The following is a 21577-nucleotide window of genomic DNA, read 5'->3' as shown; positions in this document are numbered from 1 at the left end:
TTATTAATAAGGTCAAATAATAGACATTTTACACACATGGAAAAATAATTTTTTTGAATGAACAGGGTGACATTGACATTCTATGATAGTTGAACATGGGCCCCCCCCACCCCCCTTCTCATGCAAAATCTCCCTGGTATTTGTTCGCTAAGCTCACTGGCTGACTCTCTGCCCTGTGGCTATCCCTCCTCTAGGCCGTTGCCCAATCTCCACCTGCCAGACATGATGTTATGGCTGAGAAGTGGCCATCAGGCTCCAGCAGGTCAAACTCTGCTTATACAAATTCATGAGGACAAGCTGAAAAACATAAATGCAAGAGATGAGAAAGATCTTTGGCTAGAATTGTGCCTTCCAGAGCTATCTTTTCCTTGTGCTGGGAACATAATGCTTCTGGGCATTTCCTGGTGTCATAGCGATACTCCACAGGGACCGTTTCTGTACTTTCTCTAACTTTGTTTTAAACTAAAAAAATTGAAGAAGCCTGGGTATTACTCATAGGTTGGCTAATCTGGTAGAGATAAAGCATGGAAGAAACTCATTTTTAACCTGTAACTATATTGCATGATGGGAAAGAAACATACTTTCAAGTCAAAATTACATGAGATAGACTCTCCTATGAGTCACTTATTAGCCATAGGTCCACTGTCAGTATTTACCCTTTTAAGTTCTAGGCTTCTTTTCTGCAAATGGGACCTAAAAATATTAACTTGATTTGAAAGGATTTTTTTGGAATGGGAAAAGAGAATGAGATTATATGATATCTACTTAGCAAAGTGCCAAGAAGATAGACAGTGCTCAAAACATGGGACTTATTATTCAAATACAAAAATACTGGTTTCAGTCATTGGAAAAAAGAACCATTCTCCTTTCTGGATGTTAGGTGCTGCTAGTTACAGGCCTGCATCATTTAGAAAGTGGTAACCCAAAATCCATTATTTTTCTCTAATGCCATTCAGTAAAACACATACTATTGACTGAAAATATTTAGTACCTCAAAATCTAAGGAGAGCAGTGTGACTTTTCTAGTTCCCCTGCTCACTTTGTTCTAATATAAAATTAGAGATTCTTAAATTACAAATCCTAGGAAGTGATTTATTGTTAGAAATTTTGCCATCATATTGTCAGAGTAATAACTTTAATCATAGCTTCTCAGGCCAAAGGTAACCTTATTTATATGTTTACAAATAGTACTAAGCAAAATTCAATTTCAATCCACTACATTATACAACTCTACCAAAAGATTAACCTAAACCAAAGCACGTGGCAATGCATGAGGCTTTCTCTCACTGAGACAAACAAAACAGGACCAAATTACCCCTCCACCTTAGAAGAGAAAAGATACCAGAAAGTTTACCAAATAGATATTTACATTTATGGACTGACCTGCATAAGTTACTTAAAAAAAAGTTGAGTAAATAATTCTTAATATTCACTATTATGTTTCTTTTATACTTCAACGAGAAAGGAGACTTTGTCATAACAAATGGTAAATCTGGAGAGAAGCAAATTGATTACTAATGATTATTTGATTTCTCATGTTTCATAAGCACAGAAACTTTTTTTTTAAGGGGCATAAAAGGTTTTAATAGGAAAGGGATTAAAAGTTTTATTTTCCTCAACTGAAACACAAAATGAATGAGATTTTTCAAGTTAACTTTCATTCCATCTGGCTCAGGTGTCAGGGATCTATATTTATCTCGTGTTAGGCATGCGCTTAAAGTGCTGGAAGGCTCAGGATGTCAATGGCTTTCAGATGTCAGGATAACCTTAAAGACAGATGAATGGTCAAGACCCCGTGCCTCATTTTTGAGTCCTCAGCTGCTGTGCTGTGGAAATCATGTGTTTATTTTCTGCGTCTCCTCCTACAACAGTGTCTCTGAAGCCAGACTTCTGATCCTACATCTAGGCAAGCAAGCTCCTCCAGAAGTTGGTGAGCAAAATTATTTTTACTTAGGGGTGTGGCTGTAAGTGTCTTTGTTGTGGATGGGTTATCATCTAGTAAATATTAATAACTATCATTTTTGATCTTTAGGAAGATCATATTACCTGTTGTAATAATTTAGGATGCTTCTTTTAACATTTGTAAGCTTTCAACTAAATAGACACTAAATGACACTTAATTGTAACATTTCCACTAGTCTCCAAATTCATCCTATGATATTTCCATTTGCACATTTTCATGGCTTTGACTTGGAAAGTATCAGAAAATGTAAATTTCTTATTTCAAAAATGATGATTTTACCGGAAATCTTATTCCTTCAGATTCTCTAAGTTGATATGGCTTGTCCCAATCTACTCTGAGTTATCTTATTTTAATTTCTGTATACCTTCTTCTAGGCTTTAAAAAATACTATTCTTGTGAAAAGGACACTCTAAAAATCTGGCCAATTAAATTTTTCTCTGCCAAATTGGAAAAACTTTTTTTAAATGAGACTAGAGGTTGAATGACCTTTGTTCATGGGACTCTGAAAATGTTTTTTGACACACTGTCAAGACTAACAAGTATATTTAAGAAATAATTTAAAAGATCCAATCCTTTTAATAGGCCGACTCTTAGAAGGAAAAAAAGAAAAAAAAATCTTTCCATATATATACTTACTGATCACTGGTGATCATACAGATTGTACTGACTGGGCACCAGATATCTTATTTTGGAGGGAGGGGGTTTTGTCACATAGCAGAACTTTGTTACCTGGGTTGTTTCATAGTATGTCTGTATAAGCTCAGAGAACACTGCAGAGAATGATAGAGGAGTGACTTACGCAGAAAGGAAACTTAAGGACATACTTAGCTTACAGACAAAACCAGGTGCTGATTTAAAAACAGTCCCTTCTGACACCCCATGCTATTTTATAAAGTCTCAAAAGGAATTGGGTAGAATTCTTTACCCTTAAAGAAGATCATTTCCTTTTATTCTTTGGGGAAATGGTTGCTTGGAGCTGTGCTGAATTCTGGGGAGAGCATTTTGGGCTGATGCTTACAAAAGTGTTAACTTCTTGTTCACTCCCTGAGTGAGAACTCACAACTCCGGTGGGACGTGGATCAGATGAAGAGAAATAGGCAACCTGTCTTGTTCTCAGGTACACCTGACTAAATAATGAAAGTGGGATTTGTAGGGCAATACATGAGACTCCTGTAATCCTGACAAGGAAAGGAGAAATGTTTTCAAATGATGTACAACGCAAACAAACACTAATTATTTGGAATCCGATCCTTTTGTAAAGGACAATGACAATTTTGCTGCTAACCGTTCCGAGAGTTTGAGAAAGAAAGCAAACACTTGAGGATAATAAAACAATTTTCACCTGGGAAAAGGTAAGCTCTTGAACTCAGAAGAATCACTGTCAGGCAGAAGTGGGAGGAAAATACAAGGTGGGGGAGGTGCATAATGTGGCTAACAAATCAGTGGTAAAGACCATATAAGACTGCAGAGTAGGTCAGTAAATGGACAAATATGTTTTTCTTAGAGTGAAGATATACATAATAATCTACTGATGATGATGTGACTATGGCTAATTTTGCTTTTAGCACAAATGACTAAGATTACTCATTAAAGAATTTAATATTCTTAGTATTTATAAACGAAGCTTCATAGAATTCTGAAATTCAAAAGAAATGCTTTAAAATGAATGACAAGGGAAAATGTCTTTTATTGGTCCGTTGGTTATGTTTTTTGATTGCTCTCTGGATGAAACTGCAAAGTGTATCACCACTTTCCTGCAGCCTAAAAGAAGCAGTCTCAAGTGAGGAAGGGGGAGGTGACTGCAGGTGAAGTGACCCTGTGTTTTCTTCCGGTTCCTGGAATCTTAAATTCTGCTGGGTTGAGTGATTCTCTCCATCATAAACAATGAACTGTTTGTCAGGAAAAAGGAAACAGACTTAAACTAGCATAAGTGCATGAGAATATAGAAAGAAACATAGATTTATAAATAGTGTTACTGTTTGTTGTATTGTAGCAAAGTGCAGAAGCTAAGCCACTAAAAAATTTTTTCTTTTACAAAAGGCAGTGAGTATACCACTGGTTTCCCAGTGAACTTTCTAGCCATTTCTTTATGAAGGTTGGTAAGGTGGATTCTGTTTTGTGTCTTCTGACGAATTTAACTGTGCGGAAATTGAGTAACACTTTAAAGAAGGTGCTTGGTGGTACATTGTTAAATTGTTTAAAATGTTTTGAAATATACTTGGAGACCTTTGTCACACAAACACTATCATCTGAAAGAGGAAATGACAGAAAATTGGCAAGCATTATTGAGGGGCATAGCAAACAGCTTGGCTACATTCATTAAGGAGTCCAGAGTGTCCCCAAATAGAAAAGCATTGTTCTTCGTTTAGTGCTCGTAAAGTTTAAAAGTGGAATAAGAACAGTGCTTTAAAACACAGTTTCATCTCTTAATGTTGTTTTTCTCATTAAATCTTCCAAATATAAATGTTCTGTTCCTCCCACTTTGATTGTTAGGACATCAGAAAGGATATTAGCAGTCACGTCCTAGTTTTAAAAAATTAAGGGCACAGTCTAAACAATATTCATGTGGAGCCTCATCTTGTCCTATTCTGGAATTTCATTATTACTCTATTTGAAATGTAACAGATGCCATTGTAAAGTGTCCTTCTTCCATCTCAATCTAGGAAGTTTTAGAAATGAAGTAATCGAAGTTAATTTATTCAGGACAGGGGTTTCATAGCGTGGACCCTTAACACAGTATCTTCTTAGAGCAGCCATAAATTTGCAGTAAGTGAGAGGGATCTTTTCAACAAGTATTCTTACTTTAAGAGTGAACCCTAAAACAGCAAGCCCAGTGGAATCAACTACTCTGAATCACTTATTCATTGATGCATTCGTTAAAATATACATATGAGCATTTACTATGTGTCAGACTGTTGTAGGCTCTAAACAACATGATTAACCATATGGTGCTGGACGTTTGTAAGGATCCAGAATCTTTTTTTCAGGTGCTTGTGCTTTTTTTTTTTTTCCCCAGGTGCTTGTTCTAAATCTTGTTTGTATGGAATGAAACCTTTTGATGAAAGTTTAAAAAAACCTGTTAACTTAGTAAATGATAAAGACGTAGGATGATTTTGTGGACACTTTCCCCACCATGCACACAAACAGACCCCTTAATGAACCATCCATCTCCTGAAGAAGATAGGCTGGACGGGTGACTGTTAAATTGACAGAACTAGAAAGAAGATACTGGGCAGAATTGCTTCCTTTGACCGCTCTTAACTTCTTGTCATTGCCCCTACAAATGAACATTGCATTCTTAAAATGCTGAGTAACTAACGGAAAGCACATGGAAACCCCTCCGGAATATGATCACATAACTGAGTGTGCACTCTCACTGCTTAATAGCTCCTTGGGGTTACTTTTTGTTGAACTGTTTCGTCTGAAATGGAGAACCAACACTCCTCTAAATCTTAGCTCAGTCTCTTGGAGGGGAAGGGAAAGACGTCTAGTTTCTATGGAGACTTCTAGTTTCTAGGAGCTGCCTCCTTTTCAGAGCCGCTTGGTCAAAAGTTAGATCTCAGCAGACATGTGGAGGGGCAATTACAGGGCAGGAGGACACAAGCGGTGATAAGTGCAATGAAGGGAGAGAAGACTTTCACTGTGCCCTCCGAGTTGGCCCTTTGGCTGGGCTGTCGGCTCCATGGAGGCAGGGGTCATTTGTAACTGAGCATCAGCACTGCCCAGTGTCTGACACATAGTAAGCACTCCGTAGCTAGATGTTACTCATTTATTCAAAAGTATTATGGCTAAGTCTTTCCTAACCCAAAATGTTCACCTTCCACTAAGCGCTCTAAAATTTTCAGAAGTTTTCATCATTTAAGCATTTAAATGCATCTCTTAGGCTTAGTGCTCTTTAAAAAAAATATCCAACTTAGTACAAATCTCTACCATAAAGCGATAGATCTGTGCAGTGTTTTGTGTGCGAAATCCTTAGGTAGGAAGTTTCATGGAACATTACAACAACGAGCACCACCCTGCCCTTCCCAGCATGCCTGGGGGTTTGTTTTTGTTATTTTGTCATACAGGATAGATCATCTATTAAAAATGTAATTATAAAATGTAATACACAAATATTCTGTAATTCACATAACACTAAGTGTGTAAATTCACACTGATGATCTCCCGTGGGTCAAGTCCACGAAGCTCATTTATTTCACCGAATATCACTGATTTCTTAGTCATCCCCCCACCCCCGTCTGTGTGCAAAGCTTAGATGTGCTTGCTTCTGCTTTCGGTCTCTGAGATGTCTTTACTACATGTGCCCAGTTTTGGACAAAGCTGGAGAAATCCTCCTAGATCTGTCTGTTCTGTTCTACTCAGGGTCCAATGGTAATCTTCAAGATTTGTTAAGCTGGCCCCAGGTATAGATCGTGATTTCTCCGCTTCTCACACGCTTAATGGGAAACCACAGCGAGTAGAGTAGCTGTTGTTTGCTAGCCTAGTCACACAGAACCCCAGAATCCTCCCCGGGGGGTGGAAGGAATGGCCAGCTGGTGGCAGAGGCATGGTTATCATCTGTCGTCTTCCTCAGTTCCCTGGTCAGGCTTCCTCCGGGACCACACTGAGAGTGTCTTGCAAAGTTTCTTCCTTCAGTTTTCCAAACCTCTGTATTGCATCCTTATCCTGCACTCCTATTACGATAATTCAGTGACGTTTTATGTTTTACCCGATGAAGTCAGGGGGGGATAAAAAGGATTAGGCAAGGAGAAAGGTAAATCCTCGTACTAAGAGGCAAACTTCAGGAAGCTTCCTGTGATTATGCCCATTATCTTCTCTACCCCATTAATATTCCTCTTAAGTAATAGAGATGCCATTTTGTTTTTCTCTCTCAAATCTCCCATGCACAACTTCTGTACATAGTAACCGCAAGAACATTTCTGAAGCTGAAATTCTGTAGAATAAATAAAAGCAACTGAAACTCACTGAATGGTCTTTTGTGAAAAGAAAACGACTTACTAATTATTTACCATGGCAGAGCGACAGCTATGAAGCTTGGCTTTTTTCTGAGGTTTAAAGCTAGAAGTTGACGTTCGGCAGCCTCCCAATGTTCACATTTGTTCACAGCAAAAGCTGCAAACATTAGAAGTGGGAAGAGTTCTTAGCATACTCTTAAACCAAGGTCCACTGATTTTTACAAGTGAGGACTCCGAGGCCCATAGAAGTTAAAGGAGCTTTTTATGCCATTGCCTAATAGGCATTGAAGTGATGGTCCCGTTTCCTCGTGAATCTTCAGTGTTTTTAGGGCCCCCTTCCCCATCAACACTTACTAAGTAACCTTATCAGTTTTTTCATTTCACCAATAATCTATATGTTCAAGAGCCAAATCTCTATCTTATGGCCCCCAGTGCCTGCCGGTCAAGGTCTCGATGTGGACGCTTTGTATCTTATGTTGATAGTATCTGACCCCTTTAAAAACATAATTTTGTCTTCTATTTCATGATGTACATTTTATGTTCAAAATTAAACTGAAAGCATCCCAAGATAAGTGTGTCACTTACTATGGCTAGATCCTAGTATTGAGTAAAATGTATATACATACATAGATTCTGCAAACACTTCTTTTAAATTTTATTATGTTAGTCCCCATACATTACATCATTAGTTTTTGATGTAGTGTTCCATGATTCATTGTTTGCGTATAACACCCAGTGCTCCATGCAGAACGTGCCCTCTTTAATACCCATCACCAGGCTAACCCATCCCCCCACCCTCCTCCTCTCTAGAACCCTCAGTTTGTTTCTCAGAGTCCATCGTCTCTCATGGTTCGTCTCCCCCTCTGATTGCCCCCCCTTCATTCTTCCTCTCCTGCTATCTTCTTCTTTTTTTTTTTTTTTTTTAACGTATAGTGCTATATGTTGTTATATTATTTGTTTCAGAGGTACAGGTCTGTGATTCAACAGTCTTACACAATTCACAGCGCTCACCATAGCACATACCCTCCCCAATGTCTATCACCCAGCCATCCCATCCCTCTCATCCCCCACAACACTTTTTAAACAAATGAATAAGTTAAATAAGTAATTATATCCTGCCAGTGAAACCAGAAATTATAACCACTCGGATAATAATGATGTAAAATGATCAGTATTTAACGAGAGGCATTGTAAACCATTGGCAGAAATACCCTCTCTGTAGTCAGACTGAAAAGGTTTGAAATTTGGATCTGTCACTTCCCAGCTCTGTGACCCTGGCAAAGTTGGTAAACCTCTCTGTGCTTCATCCATACAATGGGGATAATCGATTGCTCAAAGTCAGCAAGTTCCTGCACGTAAGATACTTACACAAGTGCCTTCTACATGATGAGTGCTTAGAAGGATTAACTGTTATTTCTCACAATAATTTAGACATTGGTAGTGTTATCCTCATTTTAAGAATGAGTAAACAGAGATTAAGAACCTGGCCCAAGGGGCGCCTGGGTGGCTTAGTCGTTAAGCGTCTGCCTTCGGCTCAGGTCATGATCCCAGGGTCCTGGGATCAAGCCCCGCATCGGGCTCCCTGCTCGGTGGGAAGCCTGCTTCGCCCTCTCCCACTCCCCCTGCTTGTGTTCCCTCTCTCGCCGTGTCTCTCTCTCTCTGTCAAATAAATAATTTAAAAAAAAAAAAAAAAGGAAAAAAAAAAAAAAGAACCTGGCCCAGGATCTTGCAGCTAGTTTGGTGAAAATGGCGTAGACCCAACCTCTTCGCATGCCCACATCTAGTCCTATTATTTTCTCTCCATTCTTTTCTTTCATCATGTTCCTAGAGCCTGAAATGTAGGACTCTTTCTTGATTATTTTTTTTTTTTTGGCCTCTACCTACCTAATTATTCAGCAAAGCTGAGCTATTCCTGCTACCTTCTAAATATCTCCCCATCTCTACCAAATATTTCTGACATCTTTCTCAACTGCTTCCTCCCCAGCCACTGCTTTAATTCAGACCATGTAATTTTCTGCCTGGGTTATTTCAAAAGATTTCCTCTGGCTTTCTATCCAATCTATTCTCCACATCGTGCCAAAGCCATCTTCCTAAACCTAAATTTTATTATGTATGCCTTCCCTAAAATCCTTGAGTAGCTCTAAATTGCTTTCAAGAGAAATTCCTGAGAGAAGGAATTCCTAGGTATTCAGGCCCACATCTCAGCCTGGCGTGGGTTTTATTAGGGCTTCAGGTTGTCATTTGTGTCCCTCTAGCATCTTGTCTTTTCTTTCCAAAGTCCATACCATGTACTAAAGCCTTCTCAAAATCGCTATATTTCCTCAGCATGTGTTTCTTTTTTTAAAGATTTATTTATTGTTTTAGAGAGAGCGAGAGCACGGAGTGAAGGGCCAGAGAGGGAGACTCTCAAGCAGACTCCCTGCTGAGTGCAGAGCCCAACGGGAGATGGCAGTTGGGGGGTGGGGGTGGCAGGGCGGGCGCTCGATCTCATGACCTGAGTGGGAATCAAGAGTCAGAGGCTTAACAGACAGAGCCACCCAGCCATCACGTCCGTGTGTGTTTTCTTATGTATGTACATACACACACACGTATTTGGGGAGAAATGTCTTTGCTCCCTTTATCCTCTCCCACTTTCTTCACCTGGACCTGTATTGTTTAACTCTCAAGTAAGATAACACACTTGCACCAAAATGTCCTTCATCACCCTTCCCCAATCCACCATTCTTCTCCCAACCTGGGTGTAGATGTCACAATGTATCCTAATTGTCTGTTTACAAATTCATCTTCCTAGCCATGCTGTGAGCTCCTTGAGGGGAAATACCAGCTTTTTGTTTTGTTCATTCTCCCATTTTATCCCAGTTAGAAGTCCAGACTAAGAATACCTTAGGAATTTATTTTACTCTTGCAAAGGCTACGGAAACATTTGCCAGTGTCACTGGAGAAATAAAAGTCTAAGTAAGTGAAAAACAAAGTTAATGATTTAGACTATGGTAGGAAAGCGCTTCAAAAGTAATCTGGAATTTTCGAGAATGAGGAAGAGTTTGAAAGGGAAAATGATCCCAGTATTAGAACCTGTAAAAATAACTGCAAAAAGGCTGGAGCGAGAATTTTCATATCTCCTGGGCTGTGATATGATGGTAAAGGGAGCCCGATCAGAGCTTGGTTCAGGTTGCAGGCATGACTGCTCAGCAGGTGCTTGCTAAGTAGGCAAAGGGTTAAGGGCAAGATAAGATTAGGGAAGGACAGCACTATGATGGCTGAGCCAAACTCAGAGTCTGATGTCGTTTTAAATCCTTCCTTCTTTTGGAAAACAAGGACTAGCAAGTGAGTGTTGGAAACTAGAGAGTGAGAAGTATTATCTCCTAGCACTCCACTCAGTTTTAACAGCTGTTTAAATCAGACTAGATTTAGCACAGTAGTTCTCAACAAAATTGGTGTGCATGTGAATAACCAAAAATATTTAACTCGGTTCCCATAATGCCTGCTTTTAAAGAAATCTGTTGTTACGTTGCTGTTGTAATTAGCTTCATCATCACCATCATCATGATCGCTCCTACTGTTTTCTTAATCTCGGCTCACACCCTACACTTCCCATCTTACTGGTTACCATTAAAATTTAATCCCTTTAAATACAGACTTTATCTTAATACCTTTCAAGAAGTTGTTTAAAATCAACCTACCATTATCTTGATAGCCCTTTACTGGGAGAGTCATTAGTTTTCTAATTATATGGTGCTATTTCTATGTTTTGTAGGTATTAGAATTGTATAATATCGTCAATGTAGCGGCTGAGACTCCTTCCCCTTAGTGGGATTTTGGTGATAAAGACAACGTACTCCTCTAGCTTCTCTTGAAGCAGGACGATAAAGCTCTTCAGTGTTTCAGTGTCCTTCAGCTCTTGATGTGTCTGTCCTCCCCAAGCCCTGGCTTATGTTCCTATCTTGGCATATTCTTTTATTCTATATTTGAATCAGCTGTTCTAACCTCAAAATCTTTGTTTAATGCCGTTTTGCATGACCATAATCATCTCTCTTGTTCCTCATCACTATGGCATCTTCTAATTTTCCTTCCTTAAAGTTCCATTTAGTCTTCTACAACATTCTGGGGGATGGTGGTACCAAATATGTCAGAGCCTCCTGACAACGGTGGCATGAAGAGGCAAGCTTTCGAGATACTTTATAATTGTCAATGTTCTTTAGCCCAAGACAAGCAGGAACACACCTGCAGTTGAACAAGTTGAGCTGATTACTCATGGCAAAGAGGGCAAAGTGTACCACAGGGAACCAAGGATGACTCAGAAAGGTATTGGAAAGAATCTCTTATAGAATTTGGACTTTGATTGGGTGGCAGGGGCATGGGGAGAGGGTAAAGAAAGAGCTTTGCTCTGAATTGGATGCTATAGGGAAGCAGGGTAATTTTGCAACTGGGTGTCTAATAAATCTTATCTAGGAGGAGGCAAGGTGAGACTGGCTGAGGCTGCAGTTGACACAGAAGCAGTGTGATCCTTATTATCTGGGAAAGTGGGTTGTGTCTTATCTTAGTATTCATAATTGGTCTATTTTTTTAAAGATTTTATTAGAGAGAGAGCGAGAACACAAACAGGGAGGAGGGGCAGAGGGCGAGGGAAAAGCAGACTCCCTGCTGAGCAGGGAGCACAATGTAGGGCTGGATCCCAGGACCCTGGGATCATGACCTGAGCCAAATACAGGCACTTAACCGACGGAGCCACCCAGGCGCCCCGATAATTGGTCTATGTTTAGACACAATTACAGAGCGTTTTGTTTTTGTCGTGACCCATCATGATCATACAGTGGCCGTGTCTAAGGTCGATATTCTGTGAAATTGTTCATGTTTGACAAACGGATACCAAGGCTTGGCTGCGAGTACCAGGCCAGCGTCCAGAGACAACAAGACCTACCACGTAGCAGCTGGACAGGTCCCGGACATCAGGGGCAATTTTCTCTTTCTCAGGACAAAATTGTTATTTCAGTAACGAAACCTACTTCTATGAAATCCACTTTCCACTACTTTGGTGATAAGATTCTAATAGAGTTTCTTTGTGATTTCCTCCCTAAGCCCAAAGGCATGGTCAATGCACAGAGTATTTTAATACAAGAGTTCATTTATTTTATGCTAGTATTTTGATGGTCAGTAAGAACTGCAAGAGATCAATCTTTGTATAACTATAATGTGCACTGGTTTAGGGAATTGATTCATTTCTTTGCATTTATACTATAAAAACAAATTTGTTATAGAAATGAAAAAATATACCATTGACAGATGTGAAGTAAATGGAGTGAAATCTTAATTTCACTTAGTGAAAGTTTCTTGTGGAGAAATTAGGGGGTCTTTCCACTTAGTACTAAGGAAAGAGCTTAATCAGAGATTGTAGAATCTTGGAGTTGAGAATTAACTATAAATCAAAGTATTTCTAATAGATCTAAGTTTAACTTAATGTGGTTAAAAATAAATATGCCAAATTTCTCCTTAGATATTCTAGATTCCTCCTAAAATAAATGGAAAAATCTTTCTTTTTCTTTCACATAATAGACTAGTTTTGCTTAAAAGAACATCTAGTAAGTGATTCAATTTCATGATTGAATGATATTCAATATTTTAGTAATGTGTGGATTTAAAATGATTAGAAACATTGACAAGTGCCACATGCTTATAATTTGCTTTAGAGCTTGTTATAAGTCTATACAGGAGGTGTTGTGGGTTGGGATGGGACACAGGTGGTGGGGGCAGTGGGGAGAAGGTAAGGCTACAAATCAAACTTGATTCCATAAGTCACATATGGAAACAATACTTTCCACGATGTAATATTTAAGACACTTGGAATATTGTTAAATATACCACTCTTTTTTTTTAATTTTATTAATTTAGTCACCATACATCATTAGTTTTTGATGTAGTGATCCATGATTCACTGTTTGCGTATAACACCCAGTGCTCCATGCAGAACGTGCCCTCTTTAATACCCACCACCAGGCTAACCCATCCACCCACCACCCTCCTCTCTAGAACCCTCAGTTTGTTTCTCAGAGTCCATAGTCTCTCATGGTTCATCCTCCCCTCTGATTGCCCCCCTCCCCCTTCATTTTTCCCTTCCTGCTATCTTCTAAAATCCAAAGGCAACTAGGACTTAAGTCTTTTTAAGATTTAAGGCTTAAAGTCTTTTTAAAGATTACAGATGGGGGCACCTGGGTGGCTCAGGCAGTTAAGCGTCTGCCTTCGGCTCAGGTCATGATCCCAGGATCCTGAGATCGAGCCCCATGTTGGGCTCCCTGCTCGGCGGGGAGCCTGCTTCTCTCTCTGCCTCTCTCTCTCTCTCACTTGTGAATAAATAAAAATCTTAAAAAAAAAAAAAAAAAAAAGATTACAGATGTCTGTCACCAGCCTAGGAGATGCGGGTTTATTCAAGTCTTGTACAACCAATGGCAGCACTTCGGATCCTGAAACCCTAAGAGTTCAGTAGTTACAGCAAGATCCTGATAACTGACTTGATTCCTTGTTATCAGTAATAAAGAGGAAATTATGTCAATAAGGTAAAAATATCCATTAGTTACTTGGGAAATTAGTATTCTTGGAGACCATTCTTCTCTATTTTATGCAGGGTCAAATTTGCATAAATGTACTTGCGGATGTATACTTTCTTTGATATTACTGTCTGGAAGTTTGCTACAGATAAGCATTAATTACTGCTTTTTGTAATGGTCAAAGTATTTTTGTGTGCTCAGTTTAGCAAGAGATACCTATTTTAAATGGAAATAAAAGAGGATTAAGGCCACTTTCCTTACCTGAAACATTCCTGCACTTGGTGTGTTTCTGCAAACTCTTCACACATCACAGATATTCTTAAAACAGTTGTTATGACTTATGCCAGAATAAAATGGCGACTTTCTCCTCTTGCTTCTTTCTTTTTTTTTTTTTTTAAGATTTTATTTATTTATTTGAGAGAGAGAATGAGAGAGAGCAGGGTCAGAGGACGAAGCAGACTCCCTGCCGAGCAGGGAGCCCGATGCGGGGACTCGATCCCGGGACTCCAGGATCATGACCTGAGCCGAAGGCAGTTGCCCAACCAACTGAGCCACCCAGGCGCCCTCCTCTTGCTTATTTCTAATCCTTGTATCTCCAGAGCATGTCAGCCTTAGGGGCAAACAGAGGTGATTGTTTTTAATGGCAAAAACTACCCAGATTATTTCTTGGAGAGTCGTCTTGTTTTCCAGGGGCTTAGATTCTCTTTCTTTCTTTAGCCTATACTTCTTTAAACTGTCCTAATGCGTTTACGTTTTATGCACCCACTGGCCAAACAAGACCAATTATACAGATGTGCACCACAAAGCAGGTTCATACAATCTTTTTACGGACTGCTTATTCCTGACAAGTTCCTTCTCGAAGTTACTGACCCTGGACTAAGTAAGGCAAATGATCAATGTCTCCTACTTACTGGTCCCTGCCTTTGCAATAGAGCACTCTGTCTCTCGACCTTTGGTCCCCAACCTTATCCCCTGCATCTCTCCCCCAACCCCCATGATGCTGAAGTGCTACCCCGATTCCGCACGACCCTGTGAGCCAAATCACAGCCTGGGAAACGTGAGAAATTAGGAGATTAAATGCTTCCTAACAGCCGCTGAAGGCCATGAGTGCCCTTGTTATCTGCTTTGCTATTTGTTACCATTATACTAGAGTTGGCACTTCAACCAGAGCCAGTATAAGAGAAATGCCCCGTCCTAGGTGCCTTTGGATTTTAGTGGTTTTGTCTCTGCCTTTACTGGGGCTGTCAGTTCAGTTCTTACCCAGTTTTCATTACTTCTTCTTAACCCTGCTTTTAGGCCCCATCAAACAAGCTTTGCAGGAGTATTTCTCCCACTCCTGAGGAGGACTCCAGGGACTAGCTTCCCAGTTTGACAGCGCCCCCCACCCCCTTGCCATGGCTGCCGCCATAACTGCATGTAGTCCCATGACTCCAGATTCTTTCTGGAATGACTCTACCTTCTCCTCATTGGACTGAACACAAGTTTTAGTTCAGAACCTCATGTCGTTCCAGTATTCATTAGTCTTCTGTTGACTCTCATCCCAATTTACTGCTTTTAATATGACCCTTTCTAAGTGAAAACTCTTACCTTGTCATCTCCCCTACTTACAGTTACTTAATGATTCTCTTCGGCTTATAGAATAAAATTCAAGTTTCTTAGAAATACGCAAGGGTCTTCAAAATCTCGTTTCCATCCATTTCCTTCACTTTTTGATAGTTCCTTAAAAATGATTTTGTGGTTTTCCAAATACTTCATTCCCTTCTGACTTTGAATTTATTCATGCTGTTCTTTTTGCTTGCCCTGCCTTTTCTCCCTCTTGCATGATTAGAAGATGTCTACTTATCCATTGAAGCCCTTCCGTTAATGGATAGTGTAGCTCCTCTCAACAAATCCACTATCTATTAAACACCATGTTTTTATTCATCTTTGTATCCCTGTGCTAAGCTCCAAGTCTGGATATAATCAGTGGCCAGTAAGTGTTTAAATGAATATATGAGTAAATGAGTTCCCTAACACCTTTCCTCCATTTTAATCCAAAGCTTAGAACTTTCTTTACTTCTACTCTTTATAGTTTCTCCCAGAAAACCTTAGGAGAAAAGCTTTATGAAAACTCTTGGAGCTCTCCCCGATAGCAGTTCCTAGTATAAAATGTATATGGCATTAAGTAGATCTGAATTCAAGTGTTACATATTAGTTTCATGCCCTTGAATAAATTGTGCAATCTCTCGGTGTCTCAGTTCCACATCTGTAAAATGGGTGCAAAATTATCGTGTGGTTATGATTTTATAAGCCAGACTACCAAAAAAAAAAAAAAAAAGGAACTCTATTTCCTCGCCTGAGAAATTAATCATTGAGATTAAATGATTTTTTATTTTCCTTTCGGGTTCAGAATTAGAAGACATGAACTTGGTCCCTGTTCTCTTACTATCCGTGACATTGAGAAAATAAATTTTGGGGTCCTCTTTCTGCTTCCTAGCTAAAATGAGGAAGTTGTACCAGATGATCTATAAAGAATCTTCCAGTCTAAGTTTACTTGATCATCTATTATCTGAATCTATATCTCTATTTCCTTTCTTTTGTATATACAATTGCACTCTAGTTTCCCCAGTATGTTTTTAAAATTATTGACAAATGAAGATAATTTCAGTGGGGGAAAGTGTTCTAGATTTACAGAATAGGTGGCTGGGAGCTGGTAAGCAACAGGCTATAATGTCTTGGTCAAATTCCAAACACAGAAGTAAATTTTAGTATGTTGATATTCTGATCTACAGAATTATATAGCAACTAAACTTTTTAGACTAATTAGGGATGATGTCAGCAAGAGAGCAGTTTTAGAAATTTCTAGTATCCATTCCATTCCAGAAACATCAATCTGAACAACTACCTACACATGAAAATACCTTCATAAGAGCTAAGGATTCCAGGCGAGGGATTACAGTCCCTGTGCGAAGCAGATACTCTATTTTTATAGAGACGTTGAGACTGTATCAGATTACCTCAATCTTTTCAATGAAGTAAAAAATAAAGCAGTTTTCTGAGAAGATAATTTCCTGGGAAATTCTTAAGAAAATAAAGACAAAGAAGAAGAGAGTGAAGGTAAAAGACACAAGGTAGGGAAAAAAAGTAAAGGATTGGTAAGTACTTACTGTGGACAGCTCCATTCGAATATAATATTGTTTTAAAATGTATTTGATTGGGGCACCTGGGTGGCTCAGTTGGATAAGCGTCTGCCTTCGGCTCAGGTCATGATCTCAGGGTCCTGGGATTGAGCCCCGTATTGGGCTCCCAGCTCAGCGGGGAGCCTGCTTTTTCCTCTCCCCCTGCGCCTCACCCTGCTAGTGCTCACTCTCTTGCTCACTCTCACAAATAAATAAAATCTTAAATAAATAAGTAAATCAAGAAATGTATTTAATTTTCAAATGAATGTGATTGAAAAAAAGTCAAGTGGTATTTTAGCACCTAAAGAGAAAAAATTCAATTGCCCTAGTTGCCCTGTCTTCTCCCATTCCCCATGTCTCTTTCCAGGAGAAAGCATTTTCTAGATAATGTAGCTATGGTGTTATTCCTTGAATTAAGGGGGGAAAAAATTGTCCTTTACACATTAGCCTTTGATCTGCTCCTGTGGAGGAGAAGGACCTAGCTTTTATCGTACACACACAGAACGCTCCCTCCACTTCACGCACCACCTGCACATACACACTTCTTCCAACCTGACCAGTGCGGCTCCTTCTTGATACCATTCACTGTGGGCATTCATATTATACATTTTCTGAGAAGTAGAGCCACAAGTTTGGAATGAGTGCTTTCTTTCTGGTCAAATGTATCTTTTCCTGGTGATGATAATTGCCTCCTTCAATCTTCTGTCATCCTCCTGATCCAATATTATCTTTCCACACCCCCAGGCCTGTGACCTAATTCTTACCCTGAAACTTCCTTTAAATTTCTTCGTGGAAATTCCCTTTGTCTCTCAGTTGTCAGACCAGCTATTTCTTCAACCTTCTGTCTTCTGGTTTCTTGGTTTACTTCCTTGCTTTGGTGGAGGGTTTCTGTTCTGGGAGTTCCTTGAGCTCCTTAGGAAAGGGTAAAAGCCAAGCAAAATTTGGGAACTTACAGACCTTGAAATGTCTTTATCCTCACTCTTGAAAATGCGTTTGCCTATAGAATGACAGCCGGAAATAATTTTCCCTCCGATTCTTGAAGAGATTGCTCATGTGACTTCTAAATTCCCAGCGTTGCTATTGAATTTTGTTGTCTTTCTGACTTGCGTGTGACATTACTCCCAAGCCCGCCAGAGGCTTTTAAGATCTTTTGTTTGTTCTTAATAGTCTGAAACCTCGTGAGTACAGACAGCGAGGACACAGCCTGGGGCCCTGTGAATCCACTGTGCTATATAACTTGGGTGACTTCGTACACTCTGGAGACTTCTGTCCTTCAATTCTGGAAAATATTCATGCATTCTATCCTTATTTCCTCGTTTTGTTTCTGATTTTATTTTGCTTTCCCTGGAAATGCCTTCACGGGAATGTTGGATCTGTTTTACCCCAGTGACGGTGCTCTCTGGCTCCTCTCTGTACAACGAACAGCATGACCCGGATATTCCAACAGCTCCGCTGACTCTCTTATTTCTGTGATCATCGCTTGCATTTCCCAGATTGCTACCTTTTATTTCCCTTTCTATGATTTTACGATTTTCTGTTTCACTAGCCTCAGGATGGAATCTCTTCTCTTAGTTGCCCAAAGACATCAATCACAAAAATATTTAGTGTTTTTTATTTCCCTTTCTTATATTTATCCTTATTGTTTGCTTGTCTGTTTTAAATTGTGTCTTGCAGGTCAGATGTTCCTCAAATGTCTGACGATTGTCCATTTATATTTAAAATGGTGGCAAATAAATACGAATCTCATTCTAGAGTTTCACTGACCAATAGGGTAGCCACTGGCCATAGGTGGCTATTGAGAACTTGAAATACACTTAGCCCCAACTGAGATGTGCTATTTTTTAAAATTTTATTTTATTTTATTTACCTTCAATTAATTAACATATAGCATATTATTCGTTTCAGAGGTAGAGTTCAGTGATTCACCAGTTGTATATAACACCCAGTGCTCATCACATCATGTGCCCTGCTTAATGTCTGTCACCCAGTTAACCCACCCCCACCCCAGCAGCCCTCAGTTTATTTCCTATGGTTAATGAGATGTGCTATAATAGTAAAATAAAAACCAGACTTCTAAGACTTTATATAACAAAGGTAAAATATCTCATTAATTAAAGAGAATATAATAATTTTGATTATTAAAAAATTATGCTTTGTAACATTATAATTAATACATATTAATATATTAGGTACACAGATTATAATTGATTAAAATGATAATATTTATGATATTGGGCTAAATGATACATTAATATTAAAATTAATATCGCCCATTTATGCTTTTAATGGGGCTACTGGACATTTCAAAAGTATATATAGCATGAGGCCCATGATATACTTCTATTGGACAGTATCACTCTGGAGGAATCACGTAAGGTCCTGGCCATGTCATTGTCCTCCCCCACAGCCCACCTCCACTAGGAAGTCCTATCAACATGTTTTCTCTTACACCAGTCGGTTCCCCCAGAAAAGAATCCTCTCATTTCTGGCTTGCTAGAGTTCTGGAAATGGCAAGAGAAAAGGAATCAGTATGTGGAATTTTGCTTAAACTTATTTCAGCATGGATCTCCCTCATGCCCCTAAGTGGGCCTCCTGCTCTTAAGAATTCTCTGGCTCAATATTGCCAAAGAGGAAGGACCCCCCCCCCCCCCCCCTTCAGCAGGGTGAGGAAGGCGAGTGAGCAGGCTGAGTAGAGTATGTGGAGAGAGGATCTAGGGTTTAGGACTTACAAAGATACTCAACCAAGTTAGACGCTGCTTCCCATGACACCCTACACTGCTAATCCACGGCCTATCTGGGATTGTAGAACAGATTCCTTTTGCTTCTTACTGGCTTTCTGCTGTAGGCATAGATACTGAGAATCTGACACTCTAGGGTTTGCTGAGCAATTATTAGTCCATTTGCTTTCTAAGTATTGACTTGTTTCTGACCTCTCTTATCTAAATATTTAGGCTGAACAGGTGCGTTCGTGTTTTTGTAAACTCTATTACTTTCATTTTAATGAAATACCAGGTGCCAGTGAAAACACATTCAATCCGCCACGTTTAACCAAAAGTCTTAAAAGTACTTCATCTTTTCTTTCTTCTTTCTTTTCTGTCAGGTTATGCTCAGACATTTAAGTCTCCTATAACCTGGTCTAAATATATTTACCTCTACCTGTAGATCTATCAAACCAGGAATAGGTTGTTCACATGCCTTTTTTCAACCATGCCAATTACAGTGCTAAATGCTTTATGTAATTACCTAGTTTTATTTTCTGAGAATCCCACTTCCTTCTACCTGGATCTAAGAGTTCTGCGAATATATTCTTAGGACTCCATGTGATTGTTTCCTACAACTTACAGTTTTTCTAGTAGGATAAAATGTTATTATGACTTATTAATCCACATAGTTTTGTCCCTCCCACGCTCTTCATCTTCTCTGAACTGCAAAATAGGAAGCTGCAAATCGGGGAAGGACCTTAAGTGGAGACAAGAAATGGACTTTATGTGACTAATCAGTTTTTTGTTTTTAATTTGAGAGACGGGGAAAGGACATGAGTGAGGGGAGGGACGGAGGGAGAAGAAGAGGGAGAGATAGAATCTCAAGCAGACTCTGCACTGAGCATGGAGCCCCACAAAGGCCCACATGGGGCTTGATCTCATGACCCTGAGATCGTGAGCTGAGCCAAAACCAAGAGTCAGATGCTTAAGGGACTGAGCCACCCCAGTTGCCCCAACTCTTCAGTTTTAATAAAGATCTGGAAAGCAGTTACGGCCAACCTGAAACATTGTTCTCAACACTATCCCAAGGCAGATAAAAGAGGATTAAGTTTGAATGGAAGTGGGAACACAGGAGCTTAGATGTGAAGGAATCCCAGAGAGCTACTGTGGTCGGCCTTGCCATAGACACACTGCTGGAGACCAGCTTTCTCCCCTCCCTCCCCTCAGGCGAATATAAGGATCTCAGAGCTGAGGTGTGACTCAGAGAAAACACTGTGTCCATCGTGGCACCAGAGCAGTGGTGTCCCGTCGGCTCTATGTGGTGTATAGGCAGCTACGTTTAGAAGCAGATTCATGAAGACCCTGGGACCCTAGCAGTTTGTGCTCAGGGTTCTAGAAGGTTGTGTAAGTAAACAGGAAAACAGCCATGATCTGCCAGGAGCTCATGGCCAGGACAGAGAAAACCATAGCCACCAGTTTAGAGAGGGTATGTTCTGTGTTCTCCTCTCTTCCTCTGAACCTAACACCTACTGAGAAACCGTAATCGAGAGTTTAAACCTGAAATGACTGAGAAATATAAAAAATGGGAAGTGTCTTAAAAGTGGCTATATGAAACATGCTGGGCCAGATAGAATGAAAGCTTGAAGTAAAAAACAAAATGTAGAAAAATAGAATTTCAGTTTTGCACACCTGAGTCTGTGACTCTGAAGCTCATTTCCACTTCAGTGATAAACAGCCACTCCCAAAGTTGCCAGCTGTGATGGTTCACTCTTGCCAGGACAAATGGAAAAGCCTCTCGAGGTCACCAGGACAGCTTCTCTTTGTTGCATGGTTGTGAATTTTATATTCCACATTCCCTTTGTCAGGATAGACAGTTGTCTTTCCTGGAGGGATGGTGACTTGGACTGGATTTTTATTTTAAACTTTGATTTTAGTCTGAAACCTTAACATGGAACGTTCTCCCTTTAAATAAATACACGCCCTTCTAGGTGACAGGAGATCCCGTGGCATTTCGTGGTCTCTGGTTCAAGTTGATGGCATATACATACACGTGCATAAGCAATTTGAGCAAATGACTGTGTTTTCAAGATGGTAAAATGGCACAAATGTTTTACACTGGCCGCTCCTGAAAAAAGGTAGCGTTTCAGAAGCTGATCGTTACTTCCTAATAGGTATTATTTGACAGGTATGTCAGTGTTCCTCCATATTTTGAGCTACTTTTACTGGAGCAGTCTGTTCCTTGCAGATAAAAGCATCCCCG

The 21577-nt window shown here is 39.7% G+C and overlaps 1 protein-coding gene across 2 annotated transcripts in view; it reads left to right on the top strand.

Annotated features, from left to right (window-relative positions):
- Positions 1–1772: 1772 nt before the first annotated feature.
- The window catches only part of CD36 (CD36 molecule (CD36 blood group)), a 79235-nt gene continuing 59430 nt past the window's right edge, over positions 1773–21577 (top strand). Inside the window, exon 1 of one of the 2 annotated variants that reach the window (XM_045864806.2) lies at positions 1773–1930. The gene's annotated coding sequence lies outside the window, so the exon portion shown is untranslated. The remainder of the gene's footprint in view (positions 1931–21577) is intronic. The other variant, XM_045864802.3, reaches the window with a different exon arrangement.

This window comes from Mirounga angustirostris, unplaced genomic scaffold (genome assembly GCF_029215605.1).
Source record: "Mirounga angustirostris isolate CCGP_5_RB_7025 unplaced genomic scaffold, mMirAng1.0.hap1 SCAF_12, whole genome shotgun sequence".
NCBI lineage: Eukaryota > Metazoa > Chordata > Mammalia > Carnivora > Phocidae > Mirounga > Mirounga angustirostris.
The sequence above is the reverse complement of the archived record's forward strand: the minus strand, read 5'-3'. Positions and strand labels throughout refer to the sequence as shown.